Source organism: Phoenix dactylifera, chromosome 4 (assembly GCF_051530095.1).
Source record: "Phoenix dactylifera cultivar Ajwa chromosome 4, Ajwa_hap1_PhDact_Kaust_v1.1, whole genome shotgun sequence".
NCBI lineage: Eukaryota > Viridiplantae > Streptophyta > Magnoliopsida > Arecales > Arecaceae > Phoenix > Phoenix dactylifera.
The window spans coordinates 37,633,090-37,647,073 of NC_143193.1; the positions used below are offsets into that span (position 1 = coordinate 37,633,090).

Genomic DNA, 13,984 nt, shown 5'->3' on the forward strand with positions numbered 1-13,984 from the left:
AACGCGCTGTTCCGCTATGCGGCATGGCACCGCCAGTCTCCGGACTCAGTTTATTTTCGGGGGGAAAAAATTATCCGAAGAGGAAAAGCCAAAAGCCAAAAAATTAAAAATAAATATTATCAAAAAATAAAAAAGCGGGCAAAAAATAAAAAGGGTGCAATACGAGGACTTCCCAGGGGGTCACCCATCCTAGTACTTCTCTCGCCCAAGCACGCCTAACTACGGAGTTATGATGGGATCCGGTGCATTAGTGCTGGTATGATCGCACCCATGACATGCCCTTCGAAACTCCCTTTTATGACAAAGCAGCAGACCGCGACGGCCCGAGACATTCGCGCTGCCGGGGCCGTTCTGGCGTAGGATTCAACGCGCTGTTCCGCTATGCGGCATGGCACCGCGAGTCTCCGGACTCAGTTTATTTTCGGGGGAAAAAAATTATCCGAAGAGGAAAAGCCAAAAGCCGAAAAATTAAAAATAAATATTATCAAAAAATAAAAAAGCGGGCAAAAAATAAAAGGGGTGCAACACGAGGACTTCCCAGGGGGTCACCCATCCTAGTACTACTCTCGCCCAAGCACGCTTAACTGCGGAGTTCTGATGGGATCCGGTGCATTAGTGCTGGTATGATCGCACCCATGACATGCCCATCGAAACTCCCTTTTATGACAAAGCAGCAGACCTCGACGGCCCGAGACATTCGCGCCGCCGGGGCCGTTCTGGCGTAGGATTCAACGCGCTATTCCCGCTATGCGGCATGGCACCGCCAGTCTCCGGACTCAGTTTATTTTCGGGGGAAAAAAATTATCCGAAGAGGAAAAGCCAAAAGCCGAAAAATTAAAAATAAATATTATCAAAAAATAAAAAAGTGGAGAAAAAAATAAAAAGGGTGCAACACGAGGACTTCCCAGGGGGTCACCCATCCTAGTACTACTCTCGCCCAAGCACGCTTAACTGCGGAGTTCTGATGGGATCCGGTGCATTAGTGCTGGTATGATCGCACCCATGACATGCCCTTCGAAACTCCCTTTTATGACAAAGCAGCAGACCTCGACGGCCCGAGACATTCGCGCTGCCGGGGCCGTTCTGGCGTAGGATTCAACGCGCTGTTCCGCTATGCGGCATGGCACCGCGAGTCTCCGGACTCAGTTTATTTTCGGGAGAAAAAAATTATCCGAAGAGGAAAAGCCAAAAGCCAAAAAATTAAAAATAAATATTATCAAAAAATAAAAAAGCGGGCAAAAAATAAAAGGGGTGCAACACGAGGACTTCCCAGGGGGTCACCCATCCTAGTACTACTCTCGCCCAAGCACGCTTAACTGCGGATTTCTGATGGGATCCGGTGCATTAGTGCTGGTATGATCGCACCCATGACATGCCCATCGAAACTCCCTTTTATGACAAAGCAGCAGACCTCGACGGCCCGAGACATTCGCGCCGCCGGGGCCGTTCTGGCGTAGGATTCAACGCGCTATTCCCGCTATGCGGCATGGCACCGCCAGTCTCCGGACTCAGTTTATTTTCGGGGGAAAAAAATTATCCGAAGAGGAAAAGCCAAAAGCCGAAAAATTAAAAATAAATATTATCAAAAAATAAAAAAGTGGAGAAAAAAATAAAAAGGGTGCAACACGAGGACTTCCCAGGGGGTCACCCATCCTAGTACTACTCTCGCCCAAGCACGCTTAACTGCGGAGTTCTGATGGGATCCGGTGCATTAGTGCTGGTATGATCGCACCCATGACATGCCCTTCGAAACTCCCTTTTATGACAAAGCAGCAGACCTCGACGGCCCGAGACATTCGCGCTGCCGGGGCCGTTCTGGCGTAGGATTCAATGCGCTGTTCCGCTATGCGGCATGGCACCGCGAGTCTCCGGACTCAGTTTATTTTCGAGGGAAAAAAATTATCCGAAGAGGAAAAGCCAAAAGCCAAAAAATTAAAAATAAATGTTATCAAAAAAGAAAAAAGCGGGCAAAAAATAAAAGGGGTGCAACACGAGGACTTCCCAGGGGGTCACCCATCCTAGTACTACTCTCGCCCAAGCACGCTTAACTGCGGAGTTCTGATGGGATCCGGTGCATTAGTGCTGGTATGATCGCACCCATGATATGCCCTTCGAAACTCCCTTTTATGACAAAGCAGCAGACCTCGACGGCCCGAGACATTCGCGCTGCCGGGGCCGTTCTGGCGTAGGATTCAACGCGCTGGTCCCGCTATGCGGCATGGCACCGCCAGTCTCCGGACCCAGTTTATTGTCGGGGGAAAAAAATTATCCGAAGAGGAAAAGCCAAAAGCCAAAAAATTAAAAATAAATATTATCAAAAAATAAAAAAGCGGGCAAAAAATAAAAAGGGTGCAACATGAGGACTTCCCAGGGGGTCACCCATCCTAGTACTACTCTCGCCCAAGCACGCTTAACTGCGGAGTTCTGATAGGATCCGGTGCATTAGTGCTGGTATGATCGCACCCAAGACATGCCCTTCGAAACTCCCTTTTATGACAAAGTAGCAGACCTCGACGGCCCGAGACATTCGCGCTGCCGGGGCCGTTCTGGCGTAGGATTCAACACGCCGTTCCGCTATGCGGCATGGCACCGCCAGTCTCTGGACTCAGTTTATTTTCGGGGGAAAAAAATTATCCGAAGAGGAAAAGCCAAAAGCCGAAAAATAAAAAATAAATGTTATCAAAAAATAAAAAAGCGGGCAATAAATAAAAGGGGTGCAACACGAGGACTTCCCAGGGGGTCACCCATCCTAGTACTACTCTCGCCCAAGCACGCTTAACTGCGGAGTTCTGATGGGATCCGGTGCATTAGTGCTGGTATGATCGCACCCATGACATGCCCTTCGAAACTCCCTTTTATGACAAAGCAGCAGACCTCGACGGCCCGAGACATTCGCGCTGCCGGGGCCGTTCTGGCGTAGGATTCAACGCGCTGTTCCGCTATGCGGCATGGCACCGCCAGTCTCCGGACTCAGTTTATTTTCGGGGGAAAAAAATTATCCGAAGAGGAAAAGCCAAAAGCCGAAAAATAAAAAATAAATGTTATCAAAAAATAAAAAAGCGGGCAAAAAATAAAAGGGGTGCAACACGAGGACTTCCCAGGGGGTCACCCATCCTAGTACTACTCTCGCCCAAGCACTCTTAACTGCGGAGTTCTGATGGGATCCGGTGCATTAGTGCTGGTATGATCGCACCCATGACATGCCCTTCGAAACTCCCTTTTATGACAAAGCAGCAGACCTCGACGGCCCGAGACATTCGCGCTGCCGGGGCCGTTCTGTCGTAGGATTCAACGCGCTGTTCCGCTATGCGGCATGGCACCGCCAGTCTCCGGACTCAGTTTATTTTCGGGGGGAAAAAATTATCCGAAGAGGAAAAGCCAAAAGCCAAAAAATTAAAAATAAATATTATCAAAAAATAAAAAAGCGGGCAAAAAATAAAAAGGGTGCAATACGAGGACTTCCCAGGGGGTCACCCATCCTAGTACTTCTCTCGCCCAAGCACGCCTAACTACGGAGTTATGATGGGATCCGGTGCATTAGTGCTGGTATGATCGCACCCATGACATGCCCTTCGAAACTCCCTTTTATGACAAAGCAGCAGACCGCGACGGCCCGAGACATTCGCGCTGCCGGGGCCGTTCTGGCGTAGGATTCAACGCGCTGTTCCGCTATGCGGCATGGCACCGCGAGTCTCCGGACTCAGTTTATTTTCGGGGGAAAAAAATTATCCGAAGAGGAAAAGCCAAAAGCCGAAAAATTAAAAATAAATATTATCAAAAAATAAAAAAGCGGGCAAAAAATAAAAGGGGTGCAACACGAGGACTTCCCAGGGGGTCACCCATCCTAGTACTACTCTCGCCCAAGCACTCTTAACTGCGGAGTTCTGATGGGATCCGGTGCATTAGTGCTGGTATGATCGCACCCATGACATGCCCTTCGAAACTCCCTTTTATGACAAAGCAGCAGACCTCGACGGCCCGAGACATTCGCGCTGCCGGGGCCGTTCTGTCGTAGGATTCAACGCGCTGTTCCGCTATGCGGCATGGCACCGCCAGTCTCCGGACTCAGTTTATTTTCGGGGGGAAAAAATTATCCGAAGAGGAAAAGCCAAAAGCCAAAAAATTAAAAATAAATATTATCAAAAAATAAAAAAGCGGGCAAAAAATAAAAAGGGTGCAATACGAGGACTTCCCAGGGGGTCACCCATCCTAGTACTTCTCTCGCCCAAGCACGCCTAACTACGGAGTTATGATGGGATCCGGTGCATTAGTGCTGGTATGATCGCACCCATGACATGCCCTTCGAAACTCCCTTTTATGACAAAGCAGCAGACCGCGACGGCCCGAGACATTCGCGCTGCCGGGGCCGTTCTGGCGTAGGATTCAACGCGCTGTTCCGCTATGCGGCATGGCACCGCGAGTCTCCGGACTCAGTTTATTTTCGGGGGAAAAAAATTATCCGAAGAGGAAAAGCCAAAAGCCGAAAAATTAAAAATAAATATTATCAAAAAATAAAAAAGCGGGCAAAAAATAAAAGGGGTGCAACACGAGGACTTCCCAGGGGGTCACCCATCCTAGTACTACTCTCGCCCAAGCACGCTTAACTGCGGATTTCTGATGGGATCCGGTGCATTAGTGCTGGTATGATCGCACCCATGACATGCCCATCGAAACTCCCTTTTATGACAAAGCAGCAGACCTCGACGGCCCGAGACATTCGCGCCGCCGGGGCCGTTCTGGCGTAGGATTCAACGCGCTATTCCCGCTATGCGGCATGGCACCGCCAGTCTCCGGACTCAGTTTATTTTCGGGGGAAAAAAATTATCCGAAGAGGAAAAGCCAAAAGCCGAAAAATTAAAAATAAATATTATCAAAAAATAAAAAAGTGGAGAAAAAAATAAAAAGGGTGCAACACGAGGACTTCCCAGGGGGTCACCCATCCTAGTACTACTCTCGCCCAAGCACGCTTAACTGCGGAGTTCTGATGGGATCCGGTGCATTAGTGCTGGTATGATCGCACCCATGACATGCCCTTCGAAACTCCCTTTTATGACAAAGCAGCAGACCTCGACGGCCCGAGACATTCGCGCTGCCGGGGCCGTTCTGGCGTAGGATTCAACGCGCTGTTCCGCTATGCGGCATGGCACCGCGAGTCTCCGGACTCAGTTTATTTTCGGGGGAAAAAAATTATCCGAAGAGGAAAAGCCAAAAGCCGAAAAATTAAAAATAAATATTATCAAAAAATAAAAAAGCGGGCAAAAAATAAAAGGGGTGCAACACGAGGACTTCCCAGGGGGTCACCCATCCTAGTACTACTCTCGCCCAAGCACGCTTAACTGCGGAGTTCTGATGGGATCCGGTGCATTAGTGCTGGTATGATCGCACCCATGACATGCCCATCGAAACACCCTTTTATGACAAAGCAGCAGACCTCGACGGCCCGAGACATTCGCGCTGCCGGGGCCGTTCTGGCGTAGGATTCAATGCGCTGTTCCGCTATGCGGCATGGCACCGCGAGTCTCCGGACTCAGTTTATTTTCGAGGGAAAAAAATTATCCGAAGAGGAAAAACCAAAAGCCAAAAAATTAAAAATAAATGTTATCAAAAAAGAAAAAAGCGGGCAAAAAATAAAAGGGGTGCAACACGAGGACTTCCCAGGGGGTCACCCATCCTAGTACTACTCTCGCCCAAGCACGCTTAACTGCGGAGTTCTGATGGGATCCGGTGCATTAGTGCTGGTATGATCGCACCCATGATATGCCCTTCGAAACTCCCTTTTATGACAAAGCAGCAGACCTCGACGGCCCGAGACATTCGCGCTGCCGGGGCCGTTCTGGCGTAGGATTCAACGCGCTGGTCCCGCTATGCGGCATGGCACCGCCAGTCTCCGGACCCAGTTTATTGTCGGGGGAAAAAAATTATCCGAAGAGGAAAAGCCAAAAGCCAAAAAATTAAAAATAAATATTATCAAAAAATAAAAAAGCGGGCAAAAAATAAAAAGGGTGCAACATGAGGACTTCCCAGGGGGTCACCCATCCTAGTACTACTCTCGCCCAAGCACGCTTAACTGCGGAGTTCTGATAGGATCCGGTGCATTAGTGCTGGTATGATCGCACCCAAGACATGCCCTTCGAAACTCCCTTTTATGACAAAGTAGCAGACCTCGACGGCCCGAGACATTCGCGCTGCCGGGGCCGTTCTGGCGTAGGATTCAACACGCCGTTCCGCTATGCGGCATGGCACCGCCAGTCTCTGGACTCAGTTTATTTTCGGGGGAAAAAAATTATCCGAAGAGGAAAAGCCAAAAGCCGAAAAATAAAAAATAAATGTTATCAAAAAATAAAAAAGCGGGCAATAAATAAAAGGGGTGCAACACGAGGACTTCCCAGGGGGTCACCCATCCTAGTACTACTCTCGCCCAAGCACGCTTAACTGCGGAGTTCTGATGGGATCCGGTGCATTAGTGCTGGTATGATCGCACCCATGACATGCCCTTCGAAACTCCCTTTTATGACAAAGCAGCAGACCTCGACGGCCCGAGACATTCGCGCTGCCGGGGCCGTTCTGGCGTAGGATTCAACGCGCTGTTCCGCTATGCGGCATGGCACCGCCAGTCTCCGGACTCAGTTTATTTTCGGGGGGAAAAAATTATCCGAACAGGAAAAGCCAAAAGCCAAAAAATTAAAAATAAATATTATCAAAAAATAAAAAAGCGGGCAAAAAATAAAAAGGGTGCAATACGAGGACTTCCCAGGGGGTCACCCATCCTAGTACTTCTCTCGCCCAAGCACGCCTAACTACGGAGTTATGATGGGATCCGGTGCATTAGTGCTGGTATGATCGCACCCATGACATGCCCTTCGAAACTCCCTTTTATGACAAAGCAGCAGACCGCGACGGCCCGAGACATTCGCGCTGCCGGGGCCGTTCTGGCGTAGGATTCAACGCGCTGTTCCGCTATGCGGCATGGCACCGCGAGTCTCCGGACTCAGTTTATTTTCGGGGGAAAAAATTATCCGAAGAGGAAAAGCCAAAAGCCGAAAAATTAAAAATAAATATTATCAAAAAATAAAAAAGCGGGCAAAAAATAAAAGGGGTGCAACACGAGGACTTCCCAGGGGGTCACCCATCCTAGTACTACTCTCGCCCAAGCACGCTTAACTGCGGAGTTCTGATGGGATCCGGTGCATTAGTGCTGGTATGATCGCACCCATGACATGCCCATCGAAACTCCCTTTTATGACAAAGCAGCAGACCTCGACGGCCCGAGACATTCGCGCCGCCGGGGCCGTTCTGGCGTAGGATTCAACGCGCTATTCCCGCTATGCGGCATGGCACCGCCAGTCTCCGGACTCAGTTTATTTTCGGGGGAAAAAAATTATCCGAAGAGGAAAAGCCAAAAGCCGAAAAATTAAAAATAAATATTATCAAAAAATAAAAAAGTGGAGAAAAAAATAAAAAGGGTGCAACACGAGGACTTCCCAGGGGGTCACCCATCCTAGTACTGCTCTCGCCCAAGCACGCTTAACTGCGGAGTTCTGATGGGATCCGGTGCATTAGTGCTGGTATGATCGCACCCATGACATGCCCTTCGAAACTCCCTTTTATGACAAAGCAGCAGACCTCGACGGCCCGAGACATTCGCGCTGCCGGGGCCGTTCTGGCGTAGGATTCAACGCGCTGTTCCGCTATGCGGCATGGCACCGCGAGTCTCCGGACTCAGTTTATTTTCGGGGGAAAAAAATTATCCGAAGAGGAAAAGCCAAAAGCCAAAAAATTAAAAATAAATATTATCAAAAAATAAAAAAGCGGGCAAAAAATAAAAGGGGTGCAACACGAGGACTTCCCAGGGGGTCACCCATCCTAGTACTACTCTCGCCCAAGCACGCTTAACTGCGGATTTCTGATGGGATCCGGTGCATTAGTGCTGGTATGATCGCACCCATGACATGCCCATCGAAACTCCCTTTTATGACAAAGCAGCAGACCTCGACGGCCCGAGACATTCGCGCCGCCGGGGCCGTTCTGGCGTAGGATTCAACGCGCTATTCCCGCTATGCGGCATGGCACCGCCAGTCTCCGGACTCAGTTTATTTTCGGGGGAAAAAAATTATCCGAAGAGGAAAAGCCAAAAGCCGAAAAATTAAAAATAAATATTATCAAAAAATAAAAAAGTGGAGAAAAAAATAAAAAGGGTGCAACACGAGGACTTCCCAGGGGGTCACCCATCCTAGTACTACTCTCGCCCAAGCACGCTTAACTGCGGAGTTCTGATGGGATCCCGTGCATTAGTGCTGGTATGATCGCACCCATGACATGCCCTTCGAAACTCCCTTTTATGACAAAGCAGCAGACCTCGACGGCCCGAGACATTCGCGCTGCCGGGGCCGTTCTGGCGTAGGATTCAATGCGCTGTTCCGCTATGCGGCATGGCACCGCGAGTCTCCGGACTCAGTTTATTTTCGAGGGAAAAAAATTATCCGAAGAGGAAAAGCCAAAAGCCAAAAAATTAAAAATAAATGTTATCAAAAAAGAAAAAAGCGGGCAAAAAATAAAAGGGGTGCAACACGAGGACTTCCCAGGGGGTCACCCATCCTAGTACTACTCTCGCCCAAGCACGCTTAACTGCGGAGTTCTGATGGGATCCGGTGCATTAGTGCTGGTATGATCGCACCCATGATATGCCCTTCGAAACTCCCTTTTATGACAAAGCAGCAGACCTCGACGGCCCGAGACATTCGCGCTGCCGGGGCCGTTCTGGCGTAGGATTCAACGCGCTGGTCCCGCTATGCGGCATGGCACCGCCAGTCTCCGGACCCAGTTTATTGTCGGGGGAAAAAAATTATCCGAAGAGGAAAAGCCAAAAGCCAAAAAATTAAAAATAAATATTATCAAAAAATAAAAAAGCGGGCAAAAAATAAAAAGGGTGCAACATGAGGACTTCCCAGGGGGTCACCCATCCTAGTACTACTCTCGCCCAAGCACGCTTAACTGCGGAGTTCTGATAGGATCCGGTGCATTAGTGCTGGTATGATCGCACCCAAGACATGCCCTTCGAAACTCCCTTTTATGACAAAGTAGCAGACCTCGACGGCCCGAGACATTCGCGCTGCCGGGGCCGTTCTGGCGTAGGATTCAACACGCCGTTCCGCTATGCGGCATGGCACCGCCAGTCTCTGGACTCAGTTTATTTTCGGGGGAAAAAAATTATCCGAAGAGGAAAAGCCAAAAGCCGAAAAATAAAAAATAAATGTTATCAAAAAATAAAAAAGCGGGCAATAAATAAAAGGGGTGCAACACGAGGACTTCCCAGGGGGTCACCCATCCTAGTACTACTCTCGCCCAAGCACGCTTAACTGCGGAGTTCTGATGGGATCCGGTGCATTAGTGCTGGTATGATCGCACCCATGACATGCCCTTCGAAACTCCCTTTTATGACAAAGCAGCAGACCTCGACGGCCCGAGACATTCGCGCTGCCGGGGCCGTTCTGGCGTAGGATTCAACGCGCTGTTCCGCTATGCGGCATGGCACCGCCAGTCTCCGGACTCAGTTTATTTTCGGGGGAAAAAAATTATCCGAAGAGGAAAAGCCAAAAGCCGAAAAATAAAAAATAAATGTTATCAAAAAATAAAAAAGCGGGCAAAAAATAAAAGGGGTGCAACACGAGGACTTCCCAGGGGGTCACCCATCCTAGTACTACTCTCGCCCAAGCACTCTTAACTGCGGAGTTCTGATGGGATCCGGTGCATTAGTGCTGGTATGATCGCACCCATGACATGCCCTTCGAAACTCCCTTTTATGACAAAGCAGCAGACCTCGACGGCCCGAGACATTCGCGCTGCCGGGGCCGTTCTGTCGTAGGATTCAACGCGCTGTTCCGCTATGCGGCATGGCACCGCCAGTCTCCGGACTCAGTTTATTTTCGGGGGGAAAAAATTATCCGAAGAGGAAAAGCCAAAAGCCAAAAAATTAAAAATAAATATTATCAAAAAATAAAAAAGCGGGCAAAAAATAAAAAGGGTGCAATACGAGGACTTCCCAGGGGGTCACCCATCCTAGTACTTCTCTCGCCCAAGCACGCCTAACTACGGAGTTATGATGGGATCCGGTGCATTAGTGCTGGTATGATCGCACCCATGACATGCCCTTCGAAACTCCCTTTTATGACAAAGCAGCAGACCGCGACGGCCCGAGACATTCGCGCTGCCGGGGCCGTTCTGGCGTAGGATTCAACGCGCTGTTCCGCTATGCGGCATGGCACCGCGAGTCTCCGGACTCAGTTTATTTTCGGGGGAAAAAAATTATCCGAAGAGGAAAAGCCAAAAGCCGAAAAATTAAAAATAAATATTATCAAAAAATAAAAAAGCGGGCAAAAAATAAAAGGGGTGCAACACGAGGACTTCCCAGGGGGTCACCCATCCTAGTACTACTCTCGCCCAAGCACGCTTAACTGCGGATTTCTGATGGGATCCGGTGCATTAGTGCTGGTATGATCGCACCCATGACATGCCCATCGAAACTCCCTTTTATGACAAAGCAGCAGACCTCGACGGCCCGAGACATTCGCGCCGCCGGGGCCGTTCTGGCGTAGGATTCAACGCGCTATTCCCGCTATGCGGCATGGCACCGCCAGTCTCCGGACTCAGTTTATTTTCGGGGGAAAAAAATTATCCGAAGAGGAAAAGCCAAAAGCCGAAAAATTAAAAATAAATATTATCAAAAAATAAAAAAGTGGAGAAAAAAATAAAAAGGGTGCAACACGAGGACTTCCCAGGGGGTCACCCATCCTAGTACTACTCTCGCCCAAGCACGCTTAACTGCGGAGTTCTGATGGGATCCGGTGCATTAGTGCTGGTATGATCGCACCCATGACATGCCCTTCGAAACTCCCTTTTATGACAAAGCAGCAGACCTCGACGGCCCGAGACATTCGCGCTGCCGGGGCCGTTCTGGCGTAGGATTCAACGCGCTGTTCCGCTATGCGGCATGGCACCGCGAGTCTCCGGACTCAGTTTATTTTCGGGGGAAAAAAATTATCCGAAGAGGAAAAGCCAAAAGCCGAAAAATTAAAAATAAATATTATCAAAAAATAAAAAAGCGGGCAAAAAATAAAAGGGGTGCAACACGAGGACTTCCCAGGGGGTCACCCATCCTAGTACTACTCTCGCCCAAGCACGCTTAACTGCGGAGTTCTGATGGGATCCGGTGCATTAGTGCTGGTATGATCGCACCCATGACATGCCCATCGAAACACCCTTTTATGACAAAGCAGCAGACCTCGACGGCCCGAGACATTCGCGCTGCCGGGGCCGTTCTGGCGTAGGATTCAATGCGCTGTTCCGCTATGCGGCATGGCACCGCGAGTCTCCGGACTCAGTTTATTTTCGAGGGAAAAAAATTATCCGAAGAGGAAAAGCCAAAAGCCAAAAAATTAAAAATAAATGTTATCAAAAAAGAAAAAAGCGGGCAAAAAATAAAAGGGGTGCAACACGAGGACTTCCCAGGGGGTCACCCATCCTAGTACTACTCTCGCCCAAGCACGCTTAACTGCGGAGTTCTGATGGGATCCGGTGCATTAGTGCTGGTATGATCGCACCCATGATATGCCCTTCGAAACTCCCTTTTATGACAAAGCAGCAGACCTCGACGGCCCGAGACATTCGCGCTGCCGGGGCCGTTCTGGCGTAGGATTCAACGCGCTGGTCCCGCTATGCGGCATGGCACCGCCAGTCTCCGGACCCAGTTTATTGTCGGGGGAAAAAAATTATCCGAAGAGGAAAAGCCAAAAGCCAAAAAATTAAAAATAAATATTATCAAAAAATAAAAAAGCGGGCAAAAAATAAAAAGGGTGCAACATGAGGACTTCCCAGGGGGTCACCCATCCTAGTACTACTCTCGCCCAAGCACGCTTAACTGCGGAGTTCTGATAGGATCCGGTGCATTAGTGCTGGTATGATCGCACCCAAGACATGCCCTTCGAAACTCCCTTTTATGACAAAGTAGCAGACCTCGACGGCCCGAGACATTCGCGCTGCCGGGGCCGTTCTGGCGTAGGATTTAACACGCCGTTCCGCTATGCGGCATGGCACCGCCAGTCTCTGGACTCAGTTTATTTTCGGGGGAAAAAAATTATCCGAAGAGGAAAAGCCAAAAGCCGAAAAATAAAAAATAAATGTTATCAAAAAATAAAAAAGCGGGCAATAAATAAAAGGGGTGCAACACGAGGACTTCCCAGGGGGTCACCCATCCTAGTACTACTCTCGCCCAAGCACGCTTAACTGCGGAGTTCTGATGGGATCCGGTGCATTAGTGCTGGTATGATCGCACCCATGACATGCCCTTCGAAACTCCCTTTTATGACAAAGCAGCAGACCTCGACGGCCCGAGACATTCGCGCTGCCGGGGCCGTTCTGGCGTAGGATTCAACGCGCTGTTCCGCTATGCGGCATGGCACCGCCAGTCTCCGGACTCAGTTTATTTTCGGGGGGAAAAAATTATCCGAAGAGGAAAAGCCAAAAGCCAAAAAATTAAAAATAAATATTATCAAAAAATAAAAAAGCGGGCAAAAAATAAAAAGGGTGCAATACGAGGACTTCCCAGGGGGTCACCCATCCTAGTACTTCTCTCGCCCAAGCACGCCTAACTACGGAGTTATGATGGGATCCGGTGCATTAGTGCTGGTATGATCGCACCCATGACATGCCCTTCGAAACTCCCTTTTATGACAAAGCAGCAGACCGCGACGGCCCGAGACATTCGCGCTGCCGGGGCCGTTCTGGCGTAGGATTCAACGCGCTGTTCCGCTATGCGGCATGGCACCGCGAGTCTCCGGACTCAGTTTATTTTCGGGGGAAAAAAATTATCCGAAGAGGAAAAGCCAAAAGCCGAAAAATTAAAAATAAATATTATCAAAAAATAAAAAAGCGGGCAAAAAATAAAAGGGGTGCAACACGAGGACTTCCCAGGGGGTCACCCATCCTAGTACTACTCTCGCCCAAGCACGCTTAACTGCGGAGTTCTGATGGGATCCGGTGCATTAGTGCTGGTATGATCGCACCCATGACATGCCCATCGAAACTCCCTTTTATGACAAAGCAGCAGACCTCGACGGCCCGAGACATTCGCGCCGCCGGGGCCGTTCTGGCGTAGGATTCAACGCGCTATTCCCGCTATGCGGCATGGCACCGCCAGTCTCCGGACTCAGTTTATTTTCGGGGGAAAAAAATTATCCGAAGAGGAAAAGCCAAAAGCCGAAAAATTAAAAATAAATATTATCAAAAAATAAAAAAGTGGAGAAAAAAATAAAAAGGGTGCAACACGAGGACTTCCCAGGGGGTCACCCATCCTAGTACTACTCTCGCCCAAGCACGCTTAACTGCGGAGTTCTGATGGGATCCGGTGCATTAGTGCTGGTATGATCGCACCCATGACATGCCCTTCGAAACTCCCTTTTATGACAAAGCAGCAGACCTCGACGGCCCGAGACATTCGCGCTGCCGGGGCCGTTCTGGCGTAGGATTCAACGCGCTGTTCCGCTATGCGGCATGGCACCGCGAGTCTCCGGACTCAGTTTATTTTCGGGGGAAAAAAATTATCCGAAGAGGAAAAGCCAAAAGCCGAAAAATTAAAAATAAATATTATCAAAAAATAAAAAAGCGGGCAAAAAATAAAAGGGGTGCAACACGAGGACTTCCCAGGGGGTCACCCATCCTAGTACTACTCTCGCCCAAGCACGCTTAACTGCGGAGTTCTGATGGGATCCGGTGCATTAGTGCTGGTATGATCGCACCCATGACATGCCCATCGAAACACCCTTTTATGACAAAGCAGCAGACCTCGACGGCCCGAGACATTCGCGCTGCCGGGGCCGTTCTGGCGTAGGATTCAATGCGCTGTTCCGCTATGCGGCATGGCACCGCGAGTCTCCGGACTCAGTTTATTTTCGAGGGAAAAAAATTATCCGAAGAGGAAAAGCCAAAAGCC

At 49.4% G+C, this 13,984-nt stretch overlaps 32 non-coding genes and 6 pseudogenes across 32 annotated transcripts; all 38 read right to left on the bottom strand.

Moving 5' to 3' along the window:
* Positions 1 to 151: 151 nt before the first annotated feature.
* Positions 152 to 270, bottom strand: LOC149763723 (5S ribosomal RNA; annotated as a pseudogene).
* Positions 271 to 516: 246 nt separating this feature from the next.
* On the bottom strand, positions 517 to 635 carry LOC149763724 (5S ribosomal RNA). The gene has a single exon (XR_016410936.1). It is a non-coding gene; the product is annotated as a 5S ribosomal RNA (ribosomal RNA).
* Positions 636 to 883: 248 nt separating this feature from the next.
* LOC149763725 (5S ribosomal RNA) lies at positions 884 to 1,002 on the bottom strand. Its single transcript, XR_016412255.1, has one exon. It is a non-coding gene; the product is annotated as a 5S ribosomal RNA (ribosomal RNA).
* Positions 1,003 to 1,248: 246 nt separating this feature from the next.
* Positions 1,249 to 1,367, bottom strand: LOC149763726 (5S ribosomal RNA). The gene has a single exon (XR_016403711.1). It is a non-coding gene; the product is annotated as a 5S ribosomal RNA (ribosomal RNA).
* Positions 1,368 to 1,615: 248 nt separating this feature from the next.
* LOC149763727 (5S ribosomal RNA) lies at positions 1,616 to 1,734 on the bottom strand. Its single transcript, XR_016412256.1, has one exon. It is a non-coding gene; the product is annotated as a 5S ribosomal RNA (ribosomal RNA).
* A 246-nt stretch (positions 1,735 to 1,980) lies between these two features.
* On the bottom strand, positions 1,981 to 2,099 carry LOC149763728 (5S ribosomal RNA). The gene has a single exon (XR_016410938.1). It is a non-coding gene; the product is annotated as a 5S ribosomal RNA (ribosomal RNA).
* Positions 2,100 to 2,346: 247 nt separating this feature from the next.
* LOC149763729 (5S ribosomal RNA) lies at positions 2,347 to 2,465 on the bottom strand. Its single transcript, XR_016407473.1, has one exon. It is a non-coding gene; the product is annotated as a 5S ribosomal RNA (ribosomal RNA).
* A 246-nt stretch (positions 2,466 to 2,711) lies between these two features.
* Positions 2,712 to 2,830, bottom strand: LOC149763730 (5S ribosomal RNA). The gene has a single exon (XR_016410940.1). It is a non-coding gene; the product is annotated as a 5S ribosomal RNA (ribosomal RNA).
* Positions 2,831 to 3,076: 246 nt separating this feature from the next.
* Positions 3,077 to 3,195, bottom strand: LOC149763731 (5S ribosomal RNA). The gene has a single exon (XR_016406381.1). It is a non-coding gene; the product is annotated as a 5S ribosomal RNA (ribosomal RNA).
* Positions 3,196 to 3,441: 246 nt separating this feature from the next.
* LOC149763732 (5S ribosomal RNA) lies at positions 3,442 to 3,560 on the bottom strand (annotated as a pseudogene).
* Positions 3,561 to 3,806: 246 nt separating this feature from the next.
* Positions 3,807 to 3,925, bottom strand: LOC149763733 (5S ribosomal RNA). The gene has a single exon (XR_016406485.1). It is a non-coding gene; the product is annotated as a 5S ribosomal RNA (ribosomal RNA).
* A 246-nt stretch (positions 3,926 to 4,171) lies between these two features.
* Positions 4,172 to 4,290, bottom strand: LOC149763734 (5S ribosomal RNA; annotated as a pseudogene).
* A 246-nt stretch (positions 4,291 to 4,536) lies between these two features.
* LOC149763735 (5S ribosomal RNA) lies at positions 4,537 to 4,655 on the bottom strand. Its single transcript, XR_016403712.1, has one exon. It is a non-coding gene; the product is annotated as a 5S ribosomal RNA (ribosomal RNA).
* Positions 4,656 to 4,903: 248 nt separating this feature from the next.
* Positions 4,904 to 5,022, bottom strand: LOC149763736 (5S ribosomal RNA). Its single transcript, XR_016412257.1, has one exon. It is a non-coding gene; the product is annotated as a 5S ribosomal RNA (ribosomal RNA).
* Positions 5,023 to 5,268: 246 nt separating this feature from the next.
* On the bottom strand, positions 5,269 to 5,387 carry LOC149763737 (5S ribosomal RNA). The gene has a single exon (XR_016410941.1). It is a non-coding gene; the product is annotated as a 5S ribosomal RNA (ribosomal RNA).
* Positions 5,388 to 5,633: 246 nt separating this feature from the next.
* Positions 5,634 to 5,752, bottom strand: LOC149763738 (5S ribosomal RNA). The gene has a single exon (XR_016410942.1). It is a non-coding gene; the product is annotated as a 5S ribosomal RNA (ribosomal RNA).
* Positions 5,753 to 5,999: 247 nt separating this feature from the next.
* LOC149763739 (5S ribosomal RNA) lies at positions 6,000 to 6,118 on the bottom strand. Its single transcript, XR_016407474.1, has one exon. It is a non-coding gene; the product is annotated as a 5S ribosomal RNA (ribosomal RNA).
* A 246-nt stretch (positions 6,119 to 6,364) lies between these two features.
* LOC149763740 (5S ribosomal RNA) lies at positions 6,365 to 6,483 on the bottom strand. The gene has a single exon (XR_016410943.1). It is a non-coding gene; the product is annotated as a 5S ribosomal RNA (ribosomal RNA).
* A 246-nt stretch (positions 6,484 to 6,729) lies between these two features.
* LOC149763741 (5S ribosomal RNA) lies at positions 6,730 to 6,848 on the bottom strand (annotated as a pseudogene).
* A 245-nt stretch (positions 6,849 to 7,093) lies between these two features.
* Positions 7,094 to 7,212, bottom strand: LOC149763742 (5S ribosomal RNA). Its single transcript, XR_016410944.1, has one exon. It is a non-coding gene; the product is annotated as a 5S ribosomal RNA (ribosomal RNA).
* Positions 7,213 to 7,460: 248 nt separating this feature from the next.
* LOC149763743 (5S ribosomal RNA) lies at positions 7,461 to 7,579 on the bottom strand. The gene has a single exon (XR_016400657.1). It is a non-coding gene; the product is annotated as a 5S ribosomal RNA (ribosomal RNA).
* Positions 7,580 to 7,825: 246 nt separating this feature from the next.
* On the bottom strand, positions 7,826 to 7,944 carry LOC149763744 (5S ribosomal RNA). Its single transcript, XR_016403713.1, has one exon. It is a non-coding gene; the product is annotated as a 5S ribosomal RNA (ribosomal RNA).
* A 248-nt stretch (positions 7,945 to 8,192) lies between these two features.
* LOC149763745 (5S ribosomal RNA) lies at positions 8,193 to 8,311 on the bottom strand. The gene has a single exon (XR_016403796.1). It is a non-coding gene; the product is annotated as a 5S ribosomal RNA (ribosomal RNA).
* Positions 8,312 to 8,557: 246 nt separating this feature from the next.
* On the bottom strand, positions 8,558 to 8,676 carry LOC149763746 (5S ribosomal RNA). Its single transcript, XR_016410945.1, has one exon. It is a non-coding gene; the product is annotated as a 5S ribosomal RNA (ribosomal RNA).
* Positions 8,677 to 8,923: 247 nt separating this feature from the next.
* On the bottom strand, positions 8,924 to 9,042 carry LOC149763747 (5S ribosomal RNA). Its single transcript, XR_016407475.1, has one exon. It is a non-coding gene; the product is annotated as a 5S ribosomal RNA (ribosomal RNA).
* Positions 9,043 to 9,288: 246 nt separating this feature from the next.
* On the bottom strand, positions 9,289 to 9,407 carry LOC149763748 (5S ribosomal RNA). The gene has a single exon (XR_016410946.1). It is a non-coding gene; the product is annotated as a 5S ribosomal RNA (ribosomal RNA).
* A 246-nt stretch (positions 9,408 to 9,653) lies between these two features.
* Positions 9,654 to 9,772, bottom strand: LOC149763749 (5S ribosomal RNA). Its single transcript, XR_016406572.1, has one exon. It is a non-coding gene; the product is annotated as a 5S ribosomal RNA (ribosomal RNA).
* A 246-nt stretch (positions 9,773 to 10,018) lies between these two features.
* LOC149763750 (5S ribosomal RNA) lies at positions 10,019 to 10,137 on the bottom strand (annotated as a pseudogene).
* A 246-nt stretch (positions 10,138 to 10,383) lies between these two features.
* Positions 10,384 to 10,502, bottom strand: LOC149763751 (5S ribosomal RNA). Its single transcript, XR_016403714.1, has one exon. It is a non-coding gene; the product is annotated as a 5S ribosomal RNA (ribosomal RNA).
* Positions 10,503 to 10,750: 248 nt separating this feature from the next.
* On the bottom strand, positions 10,751 to 10,869 carry LOC149763752 (5S ribosomal RNA). The gene has a single exon (XR_016412258.1). It is a non-coding gene; the product is annotated as a 5S ribosomal RNA (ribosomal RNA).
* A 246-nt stretch (positions 10,870 to 11,115) lies between these two features.
* LOC149763753 (5S ribosomal RNA) lies at positions 11,116 to 11,234 on the bottom strand. Its single transcript, XR_016410947.1, has one exon. It is a non-coding gene; the product is annotated as a 5S ribosomal RNA (ribosomal RNA).
* A 246-nt stretch (positions 11,235 to 11,480) lies between these two features.
* On the bottom strand, positions 11,481 to 11,599 carry LOC149763754 (5S ribosomal RNA). The gene has a single exon (XR_016410948.1). It is a non-coding gene; the product is annotated as a 5S ribosomal RNA (ribosomal RNA).
* Positions 11,600 to 11,846: 247 nt separating this feature from the next.
* On the bottom strand, positions 11,847 to 11,965 carry LOC149763755 (5S ribosomal RNA). Its single transcript, XR_016407476.1, has one exon. It is a non-coding gene; the product is annotated as a 5S ribosomal RNA (ribosomal RNA).
* Positions 11,966 to 12,211: 246 nt separating this feature from the next.
* On the bottom strand, positions 12,212 to 12,330 carry LOC149763756 (5S ribosomal RNA). Its single transcript, XR_016410950.1, has one exon. It is a non-coding gene; the product is annotated as a 5S ribosomal RNA (ribosomal RNA).
* A 246-nt stretch (positions 12,331 to 12,576) lies between these two features.
* On the bottom strand, positions 12,577 to 12,695 carry LOC149763757 (5S ribosomal RNA; annotated as a pseudogene).
* A 246-nt stretch (positions 12,696 to 12,941) lies between these two features.
* Positions 12,942 to 13,060, bottom strand: LOC149763758 (5S ribosomal RNA). Its single transcript, XR_016410951.1, has one exon. It is a non-coding gene; the product is annotated as a 5S ribosomal RNA (ribosomal RNA).
* Positions 13,061 to 13,308: 248 nt separating this feature from the next.
* On the bottom strand, positions 13,309 to 13,427 carry LOC149763759 (5S ribosomal RNA). The gene has a single exon (XR_016412259.1). It is a non-coding gene; the product is annotated as a 5S ribosomal RNA (ribosomal RNA).
* A 246-nt stretch (positions 13,428 to 13,673) lies between these two features.
* On the bottom strand, positions 13,674 to 13,792 carry LOC149763760 (5S ribosomal RNA). The gene has a single exon (XR_016410952.1). It is a non-coding gene; the product is annotated as a 5S ribosomal RNA (ribosomal RNA).
* Positions 13,793 to 13,984: the final 192 nt, after the last annotated feature.